The 23,175-nt window shown below is 35.5% G+C and overlaps 1 long non-coding RNA gene across 13 annotated transcripts in view; it reads left to right on the top strand.

The window, feature by feature from the left end:
* Positions 1 to 22,705, top strand: part of LOC308194099 — a 137,630-nt gene extending 114,925 nt beyond the window's left edge. For 7 of the 13 annotated variants that reach the window (XR_013950257.1, XR_013950258.1, XR_013950259.1 and 4 more), the window contains 7 exons: positions 795 to 1,025; positions 1,155 to 1,303; positions 1,969 to 2,153; positions 3,658 to 3,810; positions 7,483 to 7,740; positions 10,764 to 10,887; positions 12,433 to 22,705. This is a non-coding gene — a long non-coding RNA (uncharacterized lncRNA). Of the gene's footprint in view, positions 1 to 794; positions 1,026 to 1,154; positions 1,304 to 1,968; positions 2,154 to 3,657; positions 3,811 to 5,981; positions 6,083 to 7,482; positions 7,741 to 10,763; positions 10,888 to 12,432 lie in introns of all 13 variants that reach the window. The other 6 variants (XR_013950263.1, XR_013950264.1, XR_013950265.1 and 3 more) reach the window with 6 other exon arrangements.
* The last annotated feature ends 470 nt before the right edge of the window (positions 22,706 to 23,175 follow it).

Raw genomic sequence — 23,175 nt, 5'->3', positions numbered from 1 at the left:
TATATAGTTTCTTCCAAGTAAAGTCTACTGCAAAGAAAGTCTACCTAGAGTACAGTTACGACTAGGCTTTTAACCATGTTTAGGTAACTAAAAAGAAAATTCAAAAATGATTTATCTTAAAAGTTTCGTTTCTTACTTCTCAGTTGAAGTCTAATCACATGAAGATGGTCTTTAATACCAAGCAGACACACAAATGATGTGCTCAAACACTTTTGGCCAAGGGTTATACATAGGACTAATAGTACAGAAATTTGTTCTTTCACAGTACACATTTGTAGAGACAATCTTCTGGACAGAATTCAAATGTTGTAAGAATTGTACAGTTTAACTAATCTGACACATATGGTATCTCTTCTGCTTCTCTGTACTACATAAGACAGGACTTAAACACATGCAGGAGTTCTTTTTGATCACGTGAAAATTGCTTGTGAGAACATTGTGATGAGCAGATTCTGCCTCAGTGATCAGGACCTGATCCTACACTAAAGACACACCTGATCCATTATGGAAAAGAAAGGTGTAATTAACAAAGAAAGATGTTATATATCTGTATTGACTTGTAGTAGATGCCTACACACACAAGACTAACAATGCACAACTGAATCTCTTCTGACACAATTTAATATGGTTCCTTATAAACAGTAAAACAACTGATGGCTGAGTGATTTAATTAGTTTGAATTATTATTATTATTATCATTATTATTATTATTTTGAACACTATACAATTACTATCCTGTTAAACCAATGATGATTATTCGTGAAATTAACATGACTTTCTCTTTCCTCCTTTAGGGGTAACTATGTCACCATTTTTTTCATGAAAGAAATTACAAAGGCTAGAGAAGCTATGTTAGAATATAAATAAGTAGCAAGAAGAAAGGGGCTTGTATCTTCTGGATCTTTATTGTATACTTCAAAAATGCAAATACATTCTACACGTGTGAAGTGGGATTTTGAAAAAATAATGAGATAAATCAGAAGTTAGATTTAGGGCAGAGAGTTCACTGTTTTTCATTGGTCAAGGTAAGTCAAATTATAATTTTGGTTTATGATTTTTTTCCCATTAAATTTGTGAATTTAAGAGGGGAGAGAGGGCTGCGACACAGGATAAAATAAAGGATTTCAGAATAACAAAGCACTTTACTATCTCAGGGTATAGGTGCTATTGGCCAAAAATGATGGGATCTGATAAGTAATGGACAATATGATGGATATAAAAAGCAGTTACAACATCAGCTTCTTTCATGAAGTTCCAAACAAACCAACACATCTTAACTACACCATTGCCATGGGACACTGAGGTATGGGTGAACTTTTGACTTCTGGGAACAAAAAGGATTGGGAGAAAGAAAGTGGTGATTATTTTTAGAATAGAATACTATTCTGTATGTTAAATTGTTACACCTAAAATCTCAGAAATTAGAAGTTCATTCCAGTTTATAAATATGTAACTAGGTAATCTGCATGAGAGTAGGCAGGAATCCCCCACTTCTGTTTTCATGCTGCTGGCCAGCTTCCTTCATTCTGTGTTGGAGGAATCTTTACTTCAGACATTACTCTGTTATGTTCTGTTGACTTCAAAATATGTCTTTAAAAACCGCAACGTAATATCCAGCACCTGCAAAATATTGTGAAGTATTAGGAACAGTTGTAATGAAAACTGACTGCAAGCGTCATAACAACAGGTGACATTATTCATAACCTACAGTTATAACAAGGTTATGATGTAAACTCAGTGATCATAGATGAAATAAGCCAGCTACAAATGTGAAAATATCCTGAACTTTAGAAGTAATACAACCAAATATAATAAATCTTGCCTGCAAATGTAATAAGGCTTTTAACTGAAATGTAATAAAATCTATCAACAGCTGCAATGTATATGGAACATATTATATAGCTTTACTATGAATTATACCCCCTGCTGTTTATGGACTCCACAATGTCATGCTTTGTCTTCTTCCAGAAAATCAAGTGCTACGAGACTAAGTGTTTTCCAATTTATATCAAGTATGACAGTGTGTTAATACAAAAATGTTGAGGGTGAAAATGAAATTTTGAATCCAGATGTGCTCCTTCGTCATCCTGCTAGCATAAAAGAAAGGATGTGGTCTACCACATGTGGCTCAAACACTTCCTCATCTAGACAAGGTAGGAACCAAAATGGATGTTCTGGGTAACTAATCTGTTCCTCTGCTGCTAGCAATATAAATCCTTACACAAAGATAGAAAGAATTTTGATGAGTGACATGGCAGGGGGAAAGTTCAATCTTCCTGATCATTATGTGTCTCTCTTTTTTGGCTTCTGAAATTTCATTTGAGGATAATACATATCATTTAAAAAGTGCATTTGTGGCTTCCTTTTGGAGTACTATCCCAACAAATGAACAGGAAGGACCAATATGATGTGGCTGACTTGTTGCCATCTGTTTGTGATAATCTTGCACACTTCTGCAGTTTCGGAAACAGCAAAAACCCAGTGCTGTAACTCCGGAGAAACCTAGAAGGTTCTATGTTAAAACGTCAAAAGGAAGATTTTGACTGATGGTTTCTCTGTGTGCTGATTTCTCTATCACCTGATCTTTACTTGTGCTAACTCCTTTGCTATGGAGAACTTAGCTCTGGATGTCTGTGAAGACTTTATACTGGTCCATTCCAAACCTGAACATTTGCATTGAGGGTGCAACGAACACAGATAAAACACTATATATTTTCAAAAGCTGTTTATGTTGTGCTATATCAGGCCATGACACTCTCCCTGATTTGCAGTGATTTTTGTCAGTTTGTGTTATGGACACAAATATGGTGTCATATGCAAGTAAAATGCTATGCTGTCTCCTGACTCTTCCAGCAGCATACAGGTGACTGCAAATATCACAATACACAAGTCTAATGAGGTTCTCTCTTAAAAACAAGTTATTGGAGAGCACTTTCGGTAGAACTTAATGGTAGATTAAGGTATCTTGCATATCCTAAGAATGAACTAGTACCTGTAATATTTACCTGTCAAGGTTGTTGCAAAGAACATTGCTGCAGCTCTGTAAGCACAGAGGGAGAACTTCTACAGCAAACCATATAGACAAGATAATTACAGGCATTTCTGTACATATACTAAAATGCTTACATAATCACCGGACCTCAATAGATAGAATTTGAAATTAGGAAAATAAAATTTAATTATGTTAAGTTACTATAGAGAAGAAAATGACTATTAAGAAATTTACAAAACAGAAAATTAAAGAAAATGAAGAAAACTCATTTGTTTTCTGGTTTTAAAGTTAAATATTATCGTGACAACAAAAGACGATAAAACATTTTAAGTTGGTTTACGTTTTTTAAGTTGACAGTGCCCTTTACAGGCTTTCATTACCATAGGTCTAGCTTTCATTTGAAAATCCATCTGGATTTAATAACCATTTTAAATTTTATTGTATTTTGATTTCCAATTTGGAGTCGTGGAAGACAAATGACTGCTTTACTAAATTAAGCCCATGTCTATTTATTTCACAAATGGTATTCCAAAATAACTCTAAATCATATGTGAGAGAGTCAGATACAGTGTGCTGGTTATTTGGATAGTATTTCAATGAAAAATTGCTCAGTTCTTTCAGTATGGGTCTTAAGTTCTAACATATTTTAACTCTACAACATTTAGGTGGTAAGAGGCTGAGGAGATACCTTAAAAAAACAAAACAAAAAACAACAACAACAAAAAGACCGAAACTAAAGCTGACAGAATTATCCTTGCACAAAGATTGGTGGAGACATAATGTCAGTGAAATCATTTGTCAGAAGTTCAGTTTCAAAGGTCAGTACTATCACTGTGGTTCTAGCATTCTTCTAACTTTATTGTTCAATATAGATGCGTCCTGTGTGAGTTGTCATGATCACAGTCACATTTTACCTTTTTGGATAATAGTTGACTAACAAATGACTTGGTGCTTTGAAAGAATAGTAATCTAAACTTCACGGTCTTTTCTAGTAGATAATCCAGATATTTCAAAACTAATTTTGTAGATACATGGACTAATGCATAGAGAGTTAAAACCATGAAACAAAATTCATTGAAATCTTTAAATTAGCCACTAATGATCTCCTAAAGGCATCTATCAGCACATTGACAAACCTGAAAATGACATCCAAGAATGCTACTTTCAGTATCACATATTCTATCAGTAAAACTATTTGGATTAACTTTGCAATAGTAATAGTATTCAGGGGCAATGACACACTTTAAAGAGAGCTGAACACAGGTGGGAAAAGGGGGCTGACTCTAGTGATGAGCTGATACAAAATATTCCCTCCTGGAGCAGAACAGGAGCTCCAAAGGCACTTCAATTCCAGGAATTCATTTATTTTCTTCCCACCTGAAGAAACAGAAAAAGCACAGCTGCACTGCAGCATGATGCACGCCAGAAGTTCAGGGGCTTCCTCCTGAGATGTTGCTCTTTCCTAGCCCTCTCTGGGGAGGTGTAGCTACTCACCACTCCTGACTCTGAGCAGACATGAAACATAGTGGATTGCTGAATGAAATGCACAGCACCGACATCTCAAACTTTCTTTGTGCCAGAAAATGGAACACCTGCACTGGACAATAGGAAATGGATGATTAAACTCAAGCAGATTTATCAATTTTTAAGCACATCATTTTCCTCTAAAGCCTACAAAAGAAGTTCACTTAGCTGTAAATGAAAGACTATTGCAGGGAGAATCTCCCTAAACCCTAAGTGTATGTAATGACTTAGTTATACTCTTTAGTCAACACTTTTTTTTTTTTTTTCATGGATGTGTTTTTTTTTGTTGTTTGTTTGGTTTGTTGGTTTTAATGAGGTGAAAATATGACAGAATTTGAAAACTCTCACCACTTAGAGTTCTTCCTAAAGATAAATGGAACTTATATACATGTAAAAGAGTAATTATGAAAATTTCCTTACACCAGAATTGCTGTATCTACTCCCAGCAGTAATGGTTGAAGTGTTACTGTTCAATGTTTAAGTTTAAAACAGGAATCCCCAAACACAACAATGAACACCTTGAAAATGAATTCTGGTTATTATACTTGTCAAAAAGTAACATCTAAAATGTAAATTTTACCTCACAAGTGAGATATGATAATGTCAATCTAATAATGAATTATTGTAGTAAGTATAGAGTTTTATTAACTTAAATGACATTTGCTGGAGACCAATTTCAGCACAACGTGCCAGTTCATTAGGTTCGTGTTTGTTTTTTAAGGTTACCATGTCTGGATGTCTGTAGCATGGTGATAATATGAAATTCTTCAATATAGGAAAATGATTTTTGACACATTCCAGTTTTGCAATTATAGAAAAAAATGGAAACTTTTGCTCATAAATGGAAAGCTGGTATTCTTATTAAGTTAAGCAGATACTTGTTGCAGTGTAGAGTAATTATGATTTTTAAGGATTTATTTTTTGTCAAATGCAGTTAGAATCTGATAGGGAATTAATTTTACAGTTTGTTGGGATCAAAATAGCGACTTCCTTCACTTTTGACAGGTGGCTTATATTTTATATAAATAGAACCGATGATGTAGGGAGGTAAAGATCTTTCTAAATTTATTATCATAGTGTTGTCAGTGTATGATCATAGTCATCTTTCAGATGGATAGTTCTGGTACTGTCCTGTGTGGGTGGGACACTTACACAAATACTCAGATCATTATGGCAGATGATTCCTTCTTTCTCTTGCTCTGGCGGTGACTTTCATAATATACAAGGGTATGCTTCTCTGCCATTAACAATTCTTTATATTTATATTTATGTATATATATGTATATGTATGCATATATGTATGTATGTATATGTAGATATGCACAGCAATCCCTCTACACCACTGCACATATATCCAAGTATATTTGCTTGTTGTTGCTATGGCAGGATATTACTAACATCTGAGAAACAAAATAATAAATACCAGCAGAGGGCTCACAAGCTACTTTATTTTTGATGTCAACAGCTGTCTAAACCAATGAGTGCTGAGAATTACATCTTTCTTGGGATTTAGTTTCCAGTGTTTTTAATGTTTCTGTGGAGGCATCAGGGTGTCCAGATATCAAGGTGAGGGTGTATTATCCCTTCTTTTTACATCATAATCTCATTTCAATATCACAATCATTCTTCTGCTGAGTAAAACTGTTCACAGACAGCTCAGAGAGTTTACTTTTCTGTTGGAAGGCAATCGCAGCCTTCAGTCTAGATGTGTTTGAAGTTTAATACACTTAACAAACAATTATAGCCTATAAGCCATATGTGCATGCATACAAGTTGGTGGGCACCTACTTAGAATACATTCCTGTAACCTATTTGGAGATGGATATGGATATAGGTGCATGAGTTGCCTAAAGTAAATAACCCTATTAAAAGAAGTATTCAAAATATACACCATGTCCTCATTTATGAACTGTTTATGTAAGTTATTGACCAGATCAACCACCTCCACAGAAAAAAAATAGTTCTGACCACGGTGCCCTTCCACGGCAGAAAGCTTGCTGCTTCTCTAAATCCCTCTCAGAGATGCCTGTGTAGAAGTAGTCTGGCATAGCAAAAATGCAAACAACACAGTGTGTTGACTATGTGCTGAAAAGTAGGAACAAGGAAGACTGTATGCAAGGGAATGACACTTATAAAAATAAAGACCTTAGATGGTAGCTTTGAGAAAGAAAAAGGAAAAAAAAAAAGGATCTGAAATCAGAAAGACCGACAGAACTGACAGTATGTATGCACAGATCAATGGTAATCGTAAAACCTTTTCTGTAGGGCATAACGTGGGAAAGTCTGAATGATTCATCTTCACTGGTTGAAAACTAGATTCAAATTATCTCCAGTCCCTTTATTTCCTCCCCATAACCACCAATACCCCTCCCTCAGTAGCTCTTATTCTCCTCTCCTTCTTGGTTTTATTCTTTCCTTGTGATCTCTACCGAAGCTGGCTTTGCTCTTAAACCTCCCTTTGATTTCTCTGCTTCTCTAATTCCTTTCCTTTCCTCTTTGTTTTCATTCCCTTTGCTTGATGCCAGAGCCTGTATTTTCAATTCTTCCCACCCTTGTGCTCTCTCCCCTCTCAGTGCTCTCCACCTGACTAATCCCCAGTACTGGCTCCTGACCAAAAGCACTACTTCCACTTCTGTTCTCATGCTGTCAAACACATCTGGAATAAACTCACTTCCTCTGCTTAAAGATAATTCTTTTATCTGAGATCATCTGAAGATTATTACTTCTCCTCTGGAATGAAGTCTTAGGCTGCAAATTGCCTATTGCTTCTCTCTACCTTATAGTTCACCCTCAAAACTTCTGCCCTTGGCACCTCTGTCTCCTTCCAAAACTCCCTCCCACAATTTTACCACCTCATCCCTCAGACACTGCACCATTCTGTATCTCTGCTCTATGTGGCCACATTCAATGTTTAACATGAAGACCCATGACTGAGCTGCCTGACACTTTTTTCCCCTTTATGACAGTTGCAGAGCATCCTCCAGAAGGCAGGATGTCACCACACCCCCAGATCGCTATGCAAACTACAGTGGACGAAAGAGGAGCTCATTTGAATTATGCAAAGAGAAGAGAGAGGTCATTTCTGTGATCATCTCACCTTCTTGTGCAAAACCTCTGCAAAATTTGACTGTGCAGCCTCCTTCAATACCACTGCTGAATTCTGCTTTTGAATCACTGGGCTGAATCCAACGACCAGATATTTTAAAAATCTAAGTAACAAAGAGGTATGGATATTAACTCAAGAGTGACATTTAACTTCTTTAGCACTTTCAGTAGGTTTTATTAACTACTAAGAATAAATAATTCCCTATTATTTTCTTATACAAATATATAGAAATATTCCTATTCAGTTATCTTTGAACATTCAGTTTTCATCTGCTTTTCTTTTACAGCAGACATAACAAGAAGGCTCTTAAAACTTCCTTTTATTAAGAGTATGTAACTGAAACCACTTCAAAGCAAGAGTCAGGAAAATATAAACTAGATGTTGACCATTGACTATAATTTCATTTGAATTGAAAGACTTAATTGTTATACATGTTAAATGGACAGTATTCAACCCTAACATCTGACTCCTCTTTTTTTTTTTTCACTCTTATTGGGCTTATCTGACATTCCTTGGTTTCCACAGATGCTTTGGTCTACAAGGTGATAATTTTCAAAAGAACAAAATATGTGAGGTTGATTTTCTAAATGTCTATGATATTTGCAGGCATAAGACTTTAGTACTGTGGATTGTTGCTACTTACCTATTTTACACCTGTCAAGGAAAATAAAAACATTGATCCAGGGGAGAAAAATATTTGATTGGGAGGAAAAACATTGAATGTATTTCCAACATAACAGTGATTTGAGCCAAGGAGCCAAGGACTAGCAATTCCTTCTCCATTGGCTTCAACAGGGGATGTATTTATTTCCTTTCCTCCAGAAGTGACTTTATCATTAGTCTAAATTTTGCCCAGTGTTTATTACACCTAATTTTTCCATGAGGACTCTGTCTAGCTTGTGTTCATGTTCTGTGACAGTAAATTTCTGAATGTGATTCTGGCTGCAATAGTGATCTTCATTAACAGTACTTTGGTAGTGTTTATTTAAAAGTATCAGTTGTGAACAGAAAAGAGAAAGTATTGGATCCAAGGGACAGAAAGATTCTTCTCTAAATTTGGTACATGAAAACCTTGACCAGGGCTCCACTGCTGCAGACACCATTCAGCAATCATTTTGCTGTTCTTTTAACCATGTTGTAACACACATGCACTTTTAGCAACCAAGTATTACACCAAAAATCCACTTAGCATATGCAAGAGGAATACATAAGCTAGTAAAGGAGGATGTACAAAAAGTGATGTAAAAGAAAGTAGTGTAAAAGTTGCAACACATGGTCTGCATTAGATGACACTGAATAATAGTGGTGTGTGATAGTAATTTGCTGGTTTGATCCCTTAGCTTACCTTCTTAATCCTTTGCCTTTGTTTCAGACAGATCTTGTGTTCTCTGGAGCTCAGTTTGTTAAATGTACCCTGTCTTAATTCAGTCAGTTGTTTAAGATAATGACAAATATAAGCACACAGTCATGAAGAAGTCAGTTCAAAACTATAGTTCCTTTGCATTTACCACTTCACAGCTGAGTTGGTTAGCCCACTCAACTTCCAATATCACCTATGATATCAGCCCTTTGCTTTTTAGGTCCACCAGAAATGCTAAAGCACATTCTCATCACATTGATACGCCCTCCTACATCTACTCCCATTGATTTGACAGAGCAAAATTCCAAGGGTAAACATCAGTATACATAAGAATGGAAATTGGAGAAGGAAATAAAATTGGATAGAGGAGACTAACACGCATGGGCCATGTCAATCGCCAGTGACAGATTTACCAGAGGGTATTATTCTTTTTCTTTCTTTTGCATTATTTCTGCTTGTTGTGGTATGTCCTCTGTGTCACTTGACTGGGAGGCATCCATATCCCTGGGCAGCTGCTTGTCACTGTAAGTGTTGGCATCCAGCTCCATAGTCATCAAGTGATAAGCAGTACTGTTTTTTAAGCCTATCTAAAACACTTTCAGAGTCCTTCAGAGTCCACACTTCTGTAAAGTACTTCTCTGTATATAAAATTGTTACCGTATGTAAATGGTATCCTTGGGAATTGAATTTTGTTTGTTCATAGGTGTATTAGAAACCATTTTACTAGTGAATAAGAAAACATGACTGAAGCAATAATAATGGTCCAATTTTTTCAGAGCTATAGTTTTTTTTTTTTTTCAGTGCCATCTGTACACGTCTCAAGATGACATCACTATATATCTTCCATCATCTTTTGCAGTAGTAATATTTTTAACCTTTGTATCACCAGGCTTGTTACTTCTCTTTAAAGGAAGAAATCACATTTTAATTAGTAATCTATTTTAGAGAGTTCAGTGACTGAAAAATAATGAAAACAGCGCAATAAAGTAGAAAGACCTTGTTTCAGAAGTAGCTGAATTCAGACTTTATATTGAATGTAGCCATATTCATCACTTCCTTTGTAAATTAAACTATGTAATGGTCACCTCATGACTCCTTCTTTCAAATATCGTGTGTGATTTTTGCATCTTGGAAGTTACTACCAGTAGCACTAGGAAAACAGAGTACAAGTCTGTAATTTAAGAGGCAAAGTTCAATTAAATCTGTTCCATTCAATTAAATCTTTCAATTAAACTTTTGAGTTTTGACACCTGACACTAACTGAATGCTTTTATCAACCTTATTGTCAGCACAAAAGCTTGGAATAATTTTGTTTAGAGCATGACATCTGAAGATGGATAGCAAAAGAAGATTCTGAGATCAAGATAATAATGAGCAGGGTTCTGTGTCAGACTTATTTTTATGTCTAGCACTTTGGCAAAAAAAAATTATACTGCTTGTATAGTTAATTGGAAAGTATTAGTGATCTCTTTATCCTGCTTTTGAATCTGGAGTGAATAATGGGAAATGCAAAACTACCTATATTTCATGTCAACTGAGCTTATGAAAAACATGTAGTGTCTATGAATATAATTCTCCAAGAATACTGTTGATTAGTGTGATTTAATTCAAAATTTCATTATTTGCAAAACAGCTTATCAAAGCAATTCCAGTTGTTTTTCCCTCATATTTAAAAGTCTGTTCCAATTAATTTCAATTTTGTTGGTGAATTTGTATCACCATTTGTGATTTGAGTAATTTGTGAAAAGTACTTTTGCCATCCCTCCTTTTCTTCTCTACAGGCATTCCCTCTTGCAATCCCAGCTGATCTGCAAACATTCCAGAGTTTTAATATTTCCTCTGAGTTGTCTGGATTTCACACTTGTGTAAGGTGTAACTCCAGCTGACCATACATGGATATCTTAGGTATGATTACAATGGAAATATTAATACTATTTGCTGCTTGTAGGCAATACCTATGGGTACAAGAGTGTTTAAAATATCCTTCTGGCTTAGAGCAGAGATCCATCTATCTCAGTGCTCTGTATCTATCCATAGCAGCAGGCAACTCTAGCTGGGGAGAGCATGAGTCTGGCTGCTCTCTGTGGGTCACTCTTCCCCTCCTTTTCCAGCACCCATTGCTGGCTTTTAAGGAACATAGAGAATACTTGCTGTTTGCTTTAGTGTCTCCCTTCTTTGCTGATTTGATTTGGACATGATGATTTGAACTCCTTCCACAATCTGCAGTGGAAGGAACTTCTGTATGTTCACCTCTGGCTGCACAGGAAAGTACTTTCCTCTACCTAAGTCAATCTGTTAAACTGAGCACTGTTCACTTCTAGTACTACAGACTTTAGTGAAAAGCAGTTTCACATTTGCTGTATTCACCACTCATTTAGTGGCTGATGACGTTATGATGCTGAGGTTAGAAATTACAGTACCATACCTTCCTCACTATGAAGTATCAATACTGCATGGTGTGGCTTGGATCAGAAGCCAGAGTGCGAGCATCTGTGCTAGAGCCTAACACTCAGGAGCAAGGGGTTTTAGGGACTTATTCCTTCCAGAGACTGAGTAACATGAAGGAATTGCTGTGTTAGGCTGCATTGCATGGAGGTAGGCTACGCAACCCAAACCTGACTGTGTGGTTAGAATGCCCATATAGCCTGCAAAGACTTGGTTTCATACTGAAATAAACTGAAACAAAATATGAACAGAACTTTATTTCCTTCCTCTTCCATTTATACCATGAAAGAAGAAAAGTGCTTTAGCAGCTGGTAATTGACTGGAAATAGTTAAAAGAATAGGATAAGTTAAAAATCCTTGAATATGCATCATTTCACACTATTCAAAAATAATCTGGGATCAAAGTGCATGAGAAAAAATGGAATGACAAGAAATGCTTTTATCTGTTGCTTTCACCACCCATACTGTCTACCTTGGGTTCTGGCTCTGAACCCTCTTCGCTCAGCCAAGGAGGGGTAGAGGGGAAATAAGGACCTTTTCCTCTTTGTACAGTGGCGCAAGGGCAGAACACAATAGCAGTTCTTGGGCTCCCTTCAGTGTGGGGAGCTTGGAAACCATTCATCCCTGTATTCACTGATGAATGAGGTTCAGGGAAAGCTGAGTCCACAGCACTGACAGCCCCACTTCACCGGGGAAGTGGGACCAGCAGAAAGCTCCCAGTGCCATCAGAGAGACAAGAGCAAAATACTCAGGGCCTCTCCCCACACCTGGGGGACAGTGTGGGAAGGGATGACTGGGCCTGCCTGAGGCACTGTCTCTCCAGCACTCCTCCTGGGGCCATGTCTCCTCACCACCCGCTAGTCAGAACTTGCAGATAAACGGCACAATCTACTCTTCCTTTCATCTTTAGGACTCTAACAGCATTATGCAAATCCCAGCTATGTCCCTAGCAACCCAGTCCAAAGGCAATTTTGTATGCCTTTTTTTTTTTTTTCCCTGTGACAGATTTCATCCCCAAAGAGATGAGTCCAGTAGAGGACAGAAGTGAAGGCTGCTGGAGTACACTGTGTCTGGTTTTGAACGCAATGAGTCAACGGCTGCAGCCTAAGGCACTGGTGTGATTTTGTTTAAACAAACATAAGCCAATTAAAAATACAAAAAGGTTCAAGGAAAAGATGCTCTTAGCTGAAAGCCTCATGGGAGAATAATTTAAAGAACAGATCAATAGCAGTGAGAGAGATTTGTTCCCATAAGACCAAAAGCCAGAATGTAACAAATCTCAGGAAAGGCATTTATAGGATTGTATTTTGTGAGTGACTGTGGCATAAAAGAATAGTGCTTTAGCATAATTATAGTTAAATATTTACACAGTCTTAGCTGTTTCAAGGAAAGCAAATATCCTTGCGTAGATAATTTTCTTCTATTCAATATATCATTGAAAATGTTTGCTGTGCATAGCTTTATTGCAAACATAATAATTATATAAATGTGTCTTCAAGGAAAAGGGTAGTTTAGAATGCTATCTTAGAAAAAATCACACAATTTTTGCTATTGCCTACAGATTAAAATATTCTCCCCCTCATTTTCCAGGTCACAGCTTTTGACTTCTAACCTCTTTCTCACTCAATTACGAACACAAAATCCTTAAAAAGTTCAAAAAAAAAAAAAGGGCAAAAAAAAAGGCTTGAAATTATTTACCTAATATTTTTAAACCCTAACTAGTGTGCAAAATTTTGGGATCTTCCAAAATTGATGTAGAAACAATATAGGATATCCTGACTACCTTGCTCTTTAGACACCTAACTCAGGTTTATTAATTAAGAGAGTATGCCCCTAGATTTCAAATGCTTTAAGTGGAGAAGGGAAAATCACAGGCAAAAATAATATTTGTGTGCTTGTGTGTTCTCCAAAGGATGATTTAAAACAACAATTCAGTTCAGGTGTTACTATTTGTCCCTTGGAGAAATCTCTCTTCTGCACTATCAAATGTTTAGGGAAAATAGAGGGTAAGGTGTCCTATGCTGGATCTTTACAGTTCATGATATCAAATTTGCTCCGTGGAAATCCTTTTTCCACAGGAAAAGGTTTTCTCCCAGACATGGGAAATCTCGAGAGATTGTTTCTGAGCTATAACATTCATACATTTTACACAGCAGAACAGAGTATCTTTGAAGAATTTTTTTTTTTTTTTTTTCTGAAAGTGTTTTTCAGCAGGGGAGGCTGTTTCTGTGGTAAGATGACTTAAAAAATAAGGCATACACCAGACCATTGGTTTATGTCTGTTTAGTTCCAATGGTTTGCTCCAAGTTCATAAAATCAAAGGTAAATATCAGTTTATATCTGCTGAAGAAATTACCCATTTCTTTAAACTTCTCAGAGGGTAGAATGGGATAAAGATTAGTAATGCAGTGTAGCTGTGATCGGAAAAGCCCAATAACTTTGTTGCATTTTTGTGTTTACCAGGACAATAGGGGTTCCAGAAAGCACGTTTCTACTGTGCACATGGTTAAGGTACCTCACAGGTAACTTAAGATCTTAATGACATGATTTGATATCCAGCTTATTTATCCCACTCCTGAAGACACCAAATTAACTATGTAGCGACAAGTCCCTTTTAATGATTTCCAGTGTTAGCAGCTACTAAGATGCCATGCTAGCAGGATTTTTTTACTCTTAATTGTATCTTGCTCCATCGGCAAGTTTGGACTTGAGCGTGCAACTTGATGTCAGGAGATGAATTTTACAGTGCTTCTGCCAGGTGCTGGCACCAATGCTCCAGAGCATTTTGTGTCTAGCAAGCTTTAATATATGAATACAATGTAGTATTCATATACAATGAAGTATATACATACTTCACATGCATAAATGAGTTTCTTAAATGCAACATGCATTGTAAAACAGAAAGAACACATTTTTTCACTTCCTTTGAAGCACTCACTGGAAGGTCTAAGCATAAGTTTTTAATGAAAGCTAAGAATATAGCTTTACTTCAGGTGTTTTCTGCTTGTCTTGCAGATTACTGATGTTTGTGGTCAGGACATCTCTAATGGCTCATGACGCAGGTGCAAATGTCATTAGGAAAAGTTTCTAGTTGAGAATGAGAGCATAAAAAGTTTTCAGTCTCCACATTTAACCACCTAAGGACAAAAAGAGAGAGGGAAAACAAATAAAACAAGCACCTCCACATAAAATACACTATTCCATTTGCTGAAATAAGTGCTGGAACCAGGAAAAATATGAATAATGAACTAAAAGTATTTTTTAGCTTTGTAAAATGTACATGATGTTACAAAAATAAGGAAGTAAAATTTAACTGAGTGATAGAATGATAGAAATTTAAGTGAGACATAGAATGTTATAGAAGAGGTTTTCTTCATACATTATCATTACAGAAAGTATGTGCTTTTCCAAGATCTTCCTGCTAAGCCTGAAGGAAACCAACTGAACCATTGTCTTTTGATCAGACTCAAATGAGATCACACATTTATGCTACATTTAAGCCACTGGGCTGCCTTTGACTTTGGTTTATTAGACAGAGCAAATGTCCCTTAGGAAAAACAAACAAAGAAACAAACAAACAAACAAAAACAAGCTTTCCAGTTTCACAATTAATAGGTCAAACCTGAATTTTAAGAACATTCATTAGGAGAAGATTCAAAAAATGTAAATAAAAATTTGGAACAAAGGATGGGATTTGTAGTACACTCCCTTTTAATCCATAAATATAAATATTTATGCATACAACTTAACAATGGCAAAAAACAAACAAACAATAAAAACAATGAAACTAAAATAGATTGTTCAGTACCAGAGTATTAGCCCATTGTGATTCTTCTGCTTCTAAAATACTAATGTTCATATTTCTATACATAGCAATGTGTACAGAAAATGCTTTTTATAAAGAAAGGTACTCTAAATTATTTTTAAGTATTAACATTATCCACTATGTTGTATTCTTGAACCTCTTACTAAGAGAAAATGTTTTTGACAGTGGTGTGTTTTATAGAAGAGTTCTATAAGATGATTAACCATCTAAATATATGCTGTAAATAGGGAGTTTATATCCATATTTGAATGTTCTTATTTATTTGACAGTTGCAACAATTATCTTAATCATTGAATTGATAAAGAACTGTCACATAAATGTCTGAAATTTCTTTATCTTAGATTCCCGATGCCTTTAGTCTTCACTTCAGTCAATAATTGTTAATAAAGGGATAAAGTAATTGTCTGAATAATTGTGTAATGTGATCTTCAGAGAATGATTGGGCCTTCCTGTTTAGAGAAAAGATTTGGCAACAGAAAGATTCAGTTTCTTTCATGGGCCACTGAAATTTATTTCATGAAACTGATGTATTTTGTGGTCAGTGTCTTGATCTTTCCGAGTCTCATTTTTTCAGGCTTGGAAATAACGACAATAATTGTTAATATTCTTACATGCAATGTTAACTAATATTTCTAGAGCGTTTAAAATACACTCTTGGTGGCAGGCAGGAGTGACTGGGTAAGAAGCAAAAATTACCTACATTTTAAGTGGGCAAAAATGCCTGAGTGTGAGAAAAAAATAATGAAACAGTGAACTAAGAAAATAAATTCTACCTTTGGATATCTTTAATACATAACACAAAAGAGGTAAAGGTGTTTTTATTTTTCATTTGCAGTTTACTTTTCAGTTACATTCAGGATATACTGGAAATGACTGTAGGGAATGTACGTGGGTGAGTACCTCTTCCTGAAGCATTTCTTCCTGAAGCACCAACCCAAATCAAGACAACGTGCTGTTGTCCCCCTTGCTACACCACACCTATTGTGGGGCTTGGAAAGTCCATGCCCTCCACAATCCTCTCCCCAGTGACATTTCTTTTTCTTCATTTAGATATTATTATACTGTGAATATCATTCCATACATTTTCCCACATTTCTTGTTTGCTATAGGTTAAAGGCATGCCCAGGTTTGGTCTTTTGGAGAAAGTTATGACCTCTATATATTCATGTGGATGGTTAAATTAAAAATTCATTGGGCTACTTCTGTTCTTTGTTTTCTTCCAAGGAATGACAACCTAAGAGGAGGCAACCTGAAGAGCAGACACCCGGGAAGTAAAACAACAAAGTATTCTGTTTGTATGATAGACTTCCCTATTTCAGCATTATAGAGATGTAACAGCTAAAATGAAGTCTGTCATTGTTTTTCTCATGGCTGAGTGAGTGGCAGACCCTGGGGAGAATGTATTAGAGTTCTCATCTTGTAACTTAACTTCTTCTTTTGTTATTCTGCATAATTGCTGTCACCCAGGTAAAGCTGGATTGTTTCTTCCATAGTAAATTCTCTCCCACACAACCCTTTGACCTTCAGGCAGTGAGAGCAGCAGGGCTTCTCATCTCATGATTTAACTGAAGAAAATAACTACTTGAAGAGGAAGTGCTTTGGAATAAACAATGCCTCTGAATTAGAAAACTAAACAACTGTTTTTTACCACAAACTGTGACTCCTGGGAATATTTGCCTAGAATTGACAAAAAATACAACATTTGAAGAACTGAGGTACTTAATCATGTGAAGAATTTAAGCATAAATTTGAATACAGCTGGGACAATTGCTTAATTATGAGTAGAATTCTGATAAATGCAAAAGCAGCTTGTGTTTTGTCAACAGACATTAGAATGAGTTACGAGCTCATACTGTCTCTCCATCGATATTAAAAAACCCAAGATATTTTCAAAGTCCTGAAAGCACTGAAGTAATCATCCTTAAGAATGCGAGTATGGAAAAAATGTGATCATTTCATCATTAGATATCTTATAAGAGAGTGTTATTGATGACTGTTTTTCTTATAGTTATTACCTCCGCTAAGAGGTCGAGGTCATTTTTTTGGGGCAAAAATCCCTGTAAATCACCCCCTCAAATATATATTTTTTTTTAAAAAAAAGAAAAGAAAAAAGAAAAAAAGAAAAAAAAAGGCGCAATCTGATACTCACTGTAGAGGCACGTTTTCCTTAAAATCTCCCCAGAAAAGACCAATATATAATAATTCATTGTGCTATCAATCTGTTAATTTGATCTGATTACTTCCTGTATTAATTTGGTGATTTAATCATTGAAACTATTGGTATATTGATTCAATTTTAATTGAGACCTTAATTTAATTATTCAATTATTTCAGTTTTAATTAGCAGAGTAAAACTGTAGAGTATTAGCATAGTAATTGTACCATATTTGGTCACCTTTGCTGAAGTGTGTGTCTGACATACATTTTTTTTTAGAAATCCATAAAAAGGCAAAGAATATTTTTATTTCAAAATACTGTGTTGTCAGAAAACATATGAAGGGACTTGCAATCAGAAAAACTTGCAATTGCAAACCTTTTTGAGTGTAGTTGTATGTTCAAATTTAAATCCCTTACTCTATAAAATGCCTTTTTTTTTTTTTTTTTTTTTTCAGGAGATGCATGGAAAATATGTTTCAAGCATATGCACATGTAACTATAGAGAAAGAAATCAAATATAGCTTATTCTGTGGAAAGTTAGAAAGTAATGAAATATTTTAGTGCCTATTTTAGTGCTACGGCAAACCTATGCTTTGCAGAGCACCAGCTTTTGTAGTCAAAGAGTTCTCAGTTTTCCAATATGTTTCGCTCCAATTATAAATTAGAATATGTGGAATGTTCCTTTAAGGCATATAACCTTAAGGACAACAATGGTGCTGACTCCTGCTTGTCCACCTGACTAAATGCTTCCAGTATCTTATCTTTTCTGTTCTGTTTTCTGTCACGACCCTTCAGAAAGAACTCAAATATTTTAAGTAGCTAACTTAGAAAACAAGGAATTTGTGCATTATGTACATTACAATCATGACCATGTTGCCTTCTGTTTCACAATTCCAAACCTTTTGTTTTGAGCCTTGAGTTTATCAGCAGTTTTAAAGGTAATGAAAATAGAATCACAGTTCATAGAGTAGGTGAGAAATACAAGCATGTACTTGCATTCTTACATTTATTAATTAAAAAGTCAATTTAAGTATTTTGTATCTGACCAGAAAATGGGATGACCCTACACTTCTGACCACTCTGCCATTCTCTTCCCACATCAAACTACTCTTCTTTATTTGCCTGTGGCTGCTGCTTGATCAGTCCTATACATGTAAGATTTACTGATGGCAGGATGTGGATAAGGCTTTGGTGTGCCTAGCAGAAGTCATCTTCAGTACCAGGACTGTCAGTCCAATGCAGAGAACTGTAGAATAAAGTACCCCTGACATACTGTATAATTTTTGTTGTTGTTGTTGTTGTTGCAGTGTAGGCAAAAACTGTGAGGGAAATGAATGAAAGTGCCCAGAAATCCAAGGGAGTAAGCAAGTTGTAATATAACTTGCTATTCAGTTGCTAGCTATTAGACAGACCTGAATTTCTATAGCTTTTACAGTATTTTAAAGTTACTTTCTTGAGGTGTAACTCTTTCCCCTTCAGCTTCTATAAAGTACAAACCATCAATTTCCAAACAGTTTAAGCAAATGAAAACTCAGTTCTGATTTTCAGGAAGAAAAAAATTCCTTATTATGTAAACAAGAATAGAGAAAGCACTGTACAGTTGCTGTAGAAGGCCCATGAGAATGTGTGACTAGGGCTTTTAATATTATTAATTTTTAAATATCATAATTGTTGACATTTCTTTTAAGTCATAGATCAGAAGTAAAAATTATAGAATTTGGAATCTTGTTTGGAGATTTATAAAACAATCAGAAGATTTTTTTTCCTTTTCCTTTTCCTTTTCCTTTTCCTTTTCCTTTTCCTTTTCCTTTTCCTTTTCCTTTTCCTTTTCCTTTTCCTTTTCCTTTTCCTTTTCCTTTTCCTTTTCCTTTTCCTTTTCCTTTTCCTTTTCCTTTTCCTTTTCCTTTTCCTTTTCCTTTTCCTTTTCCTTTTCCTTTTCCTTTTCCTTTTCCTTTTCCTTTTCCTTTTCCTTTTCCTTTTCCTTTTCCTTTTCCTTTTCCTCTGTTTTGAATAAATATCCCTCAAAAAAACTCACAAAACCTGACATGTATTGACTAGACTAGATCAAATACAGCCCATCTTGAGGATAGTTAAAGTCCTGGATACATCATTTGAAAGCTGAGTTACTGCAAATGGTGTTTTGGAAAAGGGACAATTAATTTTGATCATCCATGGGGGTGACTATTGCCATTGCTGCACAGTTTGGATTTACAAGCAGCAACGGTCAAACGCTTCACAGCCTTCATCGCAGAAATGAACCATGTAGGGGACTCAGTGGTCGAAAACCTAGTACAAGCCTACATTTCTCTATCTGTCAAAAGATTTCAGAAGTAATTCAATGTTACAGCTCCCTGGAGTGAGAGTCTGCTTGTCCATCTGATTTTCCTGACTGAGCGCTTTAAACATTCTCTGAGGAAAAAACCGTTGTAGTCTTGCTTCCAAAGCATGATAGTAAAGAGGGGAAGTGTGAAGCCATTTAGAGTCCTTCTTCCCTGTTGTCATATTTTATCACTACTCATGTGTTATGCTCATGAGCAGCTCCTGATTGCAGGCCTCAGGGTTCATATTACTTCTAGATGCTGTCTGGTGTCTGAAATATCTCTGGATTTCAGAAATCAGATATGTTAGAATTTGTTCATCAAATATTTCAAATAAAGTGAACTGAAAAAGCACTTAGAAATGTAAGTTTAATGACAGACTACACTGCACAGTGGGGACAGGATTTTTCTGAGGAAAGATATATGAAATCAATGGCATTGCTTGGTCCCACATACATAGCTGAAATAAGAATCTAATTTTTAAGGTGTTACACTGTGGAGAACAGAATCTGTTTATTCCTGCTACATAGATCCAGGTGGTGCAAGTGGGTCATTGCCTCAAATAACAGATCTGGCCCTGTTTCTGTTTGAAGAAGAGCATCAGTAACATTCATGTTGACTAATATGAGAGGTCCATAACTATTTATATTTTTTGTCTGTTCCAGAATTATGCTGATAATTAGAAATTGATGCAGAAGATAGCATTTAAGATTTTTAGCTAGACTTTTTGGTCATTTCTATATTGGGGTTTTCTTTAAGTAAGCACGAAATCTGCTTTTTAAGTAAATCTGTGGCTGAAAAATGGGTTGGAAAAGGATGCTTTTAAATTCTGTCCATATATATTTTCACTGTTTTGACTGTAGCAAGTTTCATTTATTAGTTTATTGTGAATAAGGAAAGAATGTAAAAATAGGTTTTCATGTGCAACAATTTGTGCATACATCACCATATGAAAATTTTAAAGTTTAAGTAAACTATCCTCATCAACTGAGGAATCTTAATTTTATGAGATGTAGGGACGTCAACTTGCTCAGCTGGCAGATTTTTGCAAGTTTTTCCCTGCTCTGCTTAAAATGACCTTCATGTCTGTTTTCTTTTTCTTCAGGTTATTTTGGATATTGCCTTGAAACACAGCCTATGGGAAATCAGGTTGTCCAGTGCAAAATGCATTCAAACTGATTATTGTAAGAAATACCAAATGTAAGATACAAAGGGCTGTGATTCAAAGGAGCTTATGATCACTTTTCTCTATGCTGTTATTACAGACTTCTTCCTGTCTGATTTGCATTTTGATGAATCATCTCTGCTGTGTATTAAGTGATGTACCAACACAGTATTAAAGTGCATCTTTCAGGAGCAATGGTCCACCACAGCTATATAAAATGAAGGAATGTGCATTAGCTGAATAAAACAAGATGACGTCAACTGTTTTCTGTTATGTTGCTTTTTGTTCTTATTTTAATCATTGCTTCCATCAGCCAGGAGAATGTGTGACCCTACAGGTAAATGCAGTTCTCAGTCCTACTGTTACCCCAAACAACCCCCCCAATTATAAGATTATTTATTTATTTATTTATTTATGGTCTGAAAATGAGGTAAATGGGCAGAAAGTTAATGGGGGAAAGAGAGATGAAATACACCAGGAAATCTACAACTGAGACAAACATCCCTGCCTGTAGATAAAGGTGACATTCTTCTTGTCAATAAATCACCAACTTAATCCTTAGCAACAGGCTTGCTTTAATCAATTCTGGAGCATTTCCACCAGGGCACAACAAACATGTTTATTCAAGGATTGCTAATAAAATTACTTGTTAATTCAACATTAATTACATTGTAATGTGAATAATAATTTCTCTTCTGTACATATCATTTCACTTTGTGATGTAAATGGAGAAGAACAGCTGAGGATAAAAACTGACACTCCAAAGAATCTTATAAAAGAGAGAATGCTTTTTTGGCAGTTCTATCTGTCGAGAGGGTAACAAACTGTAACATTATGCTTTGCAACCTTGTTAAGCAGAAAGTTGTGAAGGAAACAACACAGTTCTTTTTAAAAGAACTGTACTTTACTATCAAAGAGAAGGTTGCTAAACATGTCACTGAAAACCTAAAAATAATTGTGAATAAAATATCAATATTCCATTTTCATGTTGTGCCAGTAGGAAGGATTTTGCATATTCCAATATTGTCAGGTTCAGTCTGAGAAAAAATAAATGAAGAAAGAGAAACTACAATGATATAGTTAGCAAGGTGTAAACTTGGGGAAGAAAGGTGGGAAGCGATTTTTTGGTTATCAGAAAAAAAGTAATGTCCTGTTCCACTGTACAATGAAAACAAGCTCTTTTAACAACAAAACAAGTTAAAACAAGTTTCTTCACTGAAACCAGATATAAGAATACAAAATATAAGAATAGAGTAGCTTTTACCATATTGCTATTTGGCCAAGCTAGTCACCTAGAATGAGGGAAAGCCATGTTCAACATCCATTTCTCTGAAACTTGGTTTCTTTTATCTCACAAAGTGTCTTACCTGACTGTTTAGGTTTCATTGTTATCAGATGACTATTTGGAGGTTACTTTCCATTTTGAACATACATTTCATTAGAAACCTAAATTTTTTCCCAGGCAAGTTGTTTTTCTTTTTTCTTTTTTTTTTCCCTGAAGTATGTATTTCCATATAAAACATTGGACCTGGTGAACTGACATTTACCAATGCAGTATTGGTTTGTCAAAGTTGTGTGCAGGTCTAAAATTTAGGATCTTGAACAATATTCAGTTTATAGATTTTTCACCGATGACCTTTGGAAATTAGCAAAAAATAAAGATTGGATAAAAAAAAAAAAGTGGTAGTCAAAAATTTACTTACTGTCACAGTACATCATTAGCACAGTGTTTCACTAAAACATCCAGATTTAGTAAAAAGAAAATATTCATATTGTTTTCTTTGTATTTGGATCTCCTCTCTCTCCCCTCCCCCCCCCCCCCCCCTTTTATGAAGATTCCAATTTATTTATTTCATCTGTGAAAACAACCATCAGCACTTAACAGATATATATCATGTGATGTCTAGGTGTGTTATCATTCCCAAACCACTAAGAGTAAGAGAGAGAGAGAGGGCATCTTCCTCAGAGCTTTTCTTTCATGCTTTATGTTTGGCAGATTTTCCTTATTATGAAGGAAGTTACAATTTTTTAGTGATCTCTGAACTCCCAAATGTTCCACACAGCTTGTCTTCTCCTTCCTTATGAACTATGCTAGTATATTCCCTGAAGAAATAATATTTAACCCTTTCTCTTTGTAGTTCCCAAAGAACTTTACCATAGAACTGTTACCCATTATTTCAGGTTCTAAAACTAGGAACTTAAAGAGAAATTAAAAAAATGAGTGGCACTCCAATTCAGTAGAAATATGAGGCTTAGCATCCAGATTGCAGAACTCTTTGGTC

Source organism: Anser brachyrhynchus, assembly GCF_964034855.1.
Source record: "Anser brachyrhynchus genome assembly, chromosome: 4".
NCBI lineage: Eukaryota > Metazoa > Chordata > Aves > Anseriformes > Anatidae > Anser > Anser brachyrhynchus.
The sequence above is the reverse complement of the archived record's forward strand: the minus strand, read 5'-3'. Positions and strand labels throughout refer to the sequence as shown.